Below are 5,422 nucleotides of genomic sequence, written 5' to 3'. Positions count from 1 at the left end.
CAAGGTTTAAATAGTTTTGGTTTGTAAATTTGTATTCCATGAAGGTGGTGCGCAGAGTTGGAATTCCTGGTAAAAGCTGCTCATCTGAAGGTCTCGCCTACTTTCTTGTTTTGATAATGGTGGCTTATCAGATTTTTTAAAATATGCAGGGGAGGGTGGGGCTAGTGGGTACCGTTTGTTTATTTTATTTCCCCGTTTTCTAAGTTTTTCATATTTTGACATCGAACAAGATGTAAAAGAAAGTTCAGATAACCAGCGTTATCGTGCTTTTTTTTATTTTATCTATGTTAAAGAATTCTTATAAAAATAAAAGTTTACAAAGTTATAAAAGTTTTGTTAACGTGCCCCTCTAACGGGGTAAGTTGGCAGTGGTACACAGCGGTTGTAGAGTACTTATTTTTCTTACTTAATAAAAGGCCAATTCTACTTACTTAATTATTCTACTTCAATTTTGCTCCTACTTATCTCTAATTTTGAGCTTCATATTTAAATATGTAAGTATACTAAAAAAGAAAAAAAAGTCAGTATCTAATAGGTATTGAACTCTGGCCCTTAATGCAATATCATCGCTTTTCTGCCGCTCTCTCTTATCTATGTCTAACAGTATATTATTTTGCTATGTATATTGGGGATTCGAATAAGAACTTAAAAAAAAAATTTGTTTCCTCATACGGTCTCAGACAGGTCTGAGTATGCTAATCTGTATTAGACTTCGTCAAAAACACAACATGTCTCCATCAAACACATTAGGCCCTACAAGTTATAGCCTACATATTACGAAATATGGAAAAACTTGATGTTGGATTTTTTAAAGGGGACAACAATTATTGGGCAGCATCAGCTTCTCCATAGATACTTTTTAAGGCAATCTTGTCCAGCATATTAGCGAATTCTTGATTGGAGGGGCTAATTTTATAGCAAAGTTCGCCTAAAAATATTTGGAACACAAATTGTTCAAAGAACAGATAGAATTTGTCCAAGTGTGCTGGGTATTCAAGCCGGAATACGAAAAACGATGCGAACAAAACACATAATGATCTCGAACAATCACGGCCAAGGGGAATAAGAGTTTGATCGACGACCAGGTTAAAGGACAAAGGGTGTTCTAGCGATCCTACTACAATAAGGTAGGGCGTAGGGCTGCTTGTGATGAATAACATCCTTTGTTTCGACAGCTTCAGAAATCGATGCATTTTGCTGTTGAATACATAAAAAGGGTTACGCACATTGATCATTAAGAATTACATTTAAATGACCACTGATTAGTAGTTACCTTAACGAAGTGAAAAAGTCGATCTACTTTGGAATCGAAAAATGCCTTTTTGACGTTGTAGACGGCTGGCAATAGTTGAAGACACAAGATGAGCGAGTTCATGCAATCTGAAAAAAGAAAACACGACATTGGAATATTTTAATAAAATATAAAAAAACGTAATCGAAAGTAATTACCATCAGCTGAATGTGGAACATTTCTATTCTTGTTTCCTTGCAGCCAACAATTTCAGTGAAGATGAAAACCTCTTGAGGAAGCGCAATTGGAATGCATCATGCATGTTCGGGTATTTATGATGAAAATCCTGCAGAATCTAGTTAGAAAAGAAAATTATTTTACTGAATGTACACAAATGAAATGAAATATTATCATTACCAACGATCCTTCGTCGACGTCGGCTAATCTGGGATATTCCATGAGTATTTCAGATGCAGAAGTGAATCTAAAGGTGCTTTCACGATTGCGAAATTCGAATGTGTTCTCCATATACTCAAAAATCTTTGCTCTATTGCTTCCTGAAGAAACATGAACCTTAAGCCATTCTACCTAGAAAAAAAAATAAAATGATTCTACAGATAAGCATTACTTGCAACATTTTAAAAATAAAAGTAATGTAGAAGAGAGTGGGGGCAATTGAGACACAGGGCAATTGAAACAAAAATTGTTTCTCTCGCCGTATAAGAGGAATTTTCTTGAAAAAGTTTGGGTTAATAGAATGAGGGGGTTTACAAGTTTAGAAAAATTTACGGGTTTTTGTATTTAAAACTTTTTAAGATATCTCGAAAAAACTGTTCTCCGTCTGTTAAATTTGCGTTTTCAATTTTTTTGTTTTAACCCCTAAAACGCTACGCTTTAGTAATAAAATTAGTTTCAGATGATTTGCAATTCATTTTTCTACAATTTAATGTCATTTAATTTTCCCTGCATTCTTAAATAATTTTAAATAATTAAATGTAACGATGACCCTATTGCAGGGCAATTGAAACACTTTGTTTATATTCCCTGTCTGCGAGTGGTTGCATTTTTTTTGCAAGTATTTGACGTAATTCATTTAAACAAATGTAAATCATTATGTTAACACAACTATAATACTTGTATTCGCTGTTTGGGATTTATTAAAAAAACATGTTGCTTAATGGTTTTTTAAAATTTAATTATTTAAATATTTTAAACTAAATTACGATCTACTTAAAGCATATTTTAAAAATCTGTAAATCGCATTGTACCTAATGGTAAAATTTGATCACACTAGCAGTTGTGGCTGCTGAGATCTCGTGACTTTCATTTTATGTGGGTATGAAGAAGCTTCCTTATGGGAAAACCCACGTTGCAATTGCGTCGACACACCGTTTCAATTGCCCTGCTACCATGGCAATTGAAACACTCGAAGCGACCTCAGTTTTTTGCAATTTACTACTATTATAATTAATCTTTTTTCATAAAAAAAAATATCGTTTAGTAGCTGAGATAATAGGCTACAATTCTATATAATTTTTATATTAAATTTTTTAGTTTTTTTTTCAAGAAATAAAAAAAACCAAAAAGTGTATCAATTGCCCCCACTCTCCCCCATACCATAGATTTCATTTTGTCTTCATCAAAATCAGCAGCTTTTCGTTTCAGGGGTTCAACACCCTTATTAGTCGGCTTGACTACTCTTTTTTTTTCACCAGAAACGTTGTCAGTAATAACTGTGTTTGATGAACCATTTGGTTTTCTCTTCCGAATCCCAAGTTTTCTTCGGATCTCTTTCAAACGATTTTCAATATAGCCTCCTGCTACTGGATGGAAAAACACATCATGATTCAACTTCAGTGTGCCATCGATATCTTTCACTCTGGTTCCGAGACACGGGAAACTTTGAACAATTGCATCAGCATAAAGATGCTTTAAAGTCGTAGACGGGAAATGTTTGAGTGGATTTACGGTTACCATGTGGGAGCAGATTATGTTAACTACTTCAATTCGTTCTTCATGAGTGATAAAATCATCATTTCTTGAAATATAATTAGCGACAATTTCCTTTCCTTTTTTTTCGGATTTTAAGATCTCGAACAAGTTGAGTTCCACCTATACTTACAAATATATTTGTCAGCTGCCTTATATGCCATATTCTAATTAACCTACTAAATTATTCCACATACCGTTTCAGTAGATTCCCGTTCTTTTGCAAAGTCACTAGTCGACTGGAACTCACTACGAAGACTAAGACCAACAGTTTCAATTTCATTTTGCAGATTTACTCCTTCTTGAGCGCTAACATCACTGCGTAAAATTTCTAATAATTTGCGGAATTTTGCAGCTGGGCCCATTAAAAAACCCATGCTGGCTACTTCAGTGTTGTTGAGTAGGAGTAATGACTCCCCGTCTATTTCATTTCCTGGCCCTGTCCTATCCATTTCTGTAAAATTTATTAATTTTTGCCTTATAGTTTTCTCGCAATAAATTATTGAAATATTACGTATTTTTAGGGAGGGGGGGGGGGGTCCCTTTGACCCGCTAAACCGCACCGACGTACCCGAAAAATGGCCAAGCGGTTTACTTTCCTAATTAGTACACCCTAAGCAATATTTTTGCAGAATTGGATAGACCTTATCAAGATTTATCCATTCTTATAATTGTTAAAACTTTTGGACATATACAGTACCCACCCAAATTATTGTGCACTTTGTCGTTTTTCGTCCCTTTTTACATGGCTTCTTATGGCACTACGTCCCCCCCTTTTTTTTTACCTTTACTATTCAAGCGTAAAAGATAAGAAAATTAAAAAAAATCAGCATACTCATCGATGAGTTTGCTATTATTTGATGTGTGGCGCATCTATGAGCGTGTTATATCCTGAACGGTATATGTGCGTTCAGGTGTACAAAATTTCCACCTTTTCCCAGTTTCGCGCCGCCATTACTTTTGTTAGTTTACCCCCCAAAAATGTACCTTTTTTCTTTCGTGCATATCTTTGAAAAAAAAAAAAGTCGCACGAACTTGTAACTTTTTCCCCCGTTAAAAGTATAAGCTCAAGTTCATTTTTGTGTAATCAAATTATTTTTTACCCTACTTTTATTCCCTAAATTTTGTTGTTTTCTGCGACCCAAATTTTGTTTTTTCATTCCATAGAAAATTTATTATAGTAGAACGACTATAGCTGTATTTTTCGACCACTGGTGGCGCATGTTGCATGTCCCACCAGGCTACTAATACTCCTGCAGCTAGTCATTTTAGTCTCATAGAAGAAATGTAGGAGTATTAGTTGCCTGGTGGGACTGGTTATAGAAAATTTTGTCGTCTATTGAATGCTAACAATGGATTTATTTAAATTAATTATAAATTAGTAATAAATCTTGTTTTTTGAATACAATCTGATGGGTTTGGGGCAAGTTGATACCTGGCAACATGATGCATGTCGCCATATGCATTATACATGCAAATGTATAGCAAGGCCTTCTTCATGGTTAAGGCCTGTAAACTTGAATACCTCTTATGACGGATAGGCGTTACCTAGCGGGAGCCAATCAGAGAAAAAACAAGGGCTACGACCACACTGTCTGGCGCTTGGAACTGTTACCTCGTTGAAAAACACCCAAAAAATAAGTATGGGGGAGCCCGGGGTTAGTTGTCCCAGGCGTAAGTGGACCAAATGGCATTAATTAGTGCCCTCTGCTTTTAAAAAATACTAAAAAATTCTATAGTGTACAGTATGACCGCTACGACTCTAAAGTGTAGTTTGATGGCATTATATCCAGAATTGCGGAAGCTGCAGACGAAAACGTGTTTTCAGTCGGAATTTCGCAAATTTTCGATTCGTGGTTTTCTCAGGCTTTTTGATATAAATTGTTTACTTCGAAAGTCGAAGACAGAGTCATTCTAATCATCAGGTATTCAGCTTCGTTCTCTATATTAATTGTCCTTCTATTTTTATTTTAACTATCTAAAATCAAAATAATCTTTACCTTCCATGGCTGGGGCAAGTTGTCCAGTCGAGGTTTGTCCTAAAAATCTAGAGTTTGGAGTCACGGCTCCAAAATGTGCTTGTGTTTCAAATAAGAGATGAAACACTTTAAAGATAAGGTCCTACGTTGTGTATTTTAAGGTGAATTCGCTAGGTTTGTACAATCTGAAAATGAGAGCTCAGAATTGCGCGACTGTTCGAAG

General features: G+C 35.2%; 1 long non-coding RNA gene across 1 annotated transcript; it reads right to left on the bottom strand.

The window, feature by feature from the left end:
* Window positions 1-809: 809 nt before the first annotated feature.
* On the bottom strand, window positions 810-1,792 carry LOC123477409. The gene is made up of 4 exons (XR_006652603.1): window positions 1,649-1,792; window positions 1,450-1,586; window positions 1,274-1,380; window positions 810-1,197 (listed from the first exon to the last, which is right to left on the bottom strand). It is a non-coding gene; the product is annotated as an uncharacterized LOC123477409 (long non-coding RNA).
* Window positions 1,793-5,422: the final 3,630 nt, after the last annotated feature.

The sequence above is a fragment of the Daphnia magna genome, unplaced genomic scaffold (assembly GCF_020631705.1).
Source record: "Daphnia magna isolate NIES unplaced genomic scaffold, ASM2063170v1.1 Dm_contigs021, whole genome shotgun sequence".
Taxonomy (NCBI): Eukaryota; Metazoa; Arthropoda; class Branchiopoda; order Diplostraca; family Daphniidae; genus Daphnia; species Daphnia magna.
Note: the sequence above shows the minus strand (reverse complement) of the source record. Positions and strands in the feature narration are given on the sequence as shown.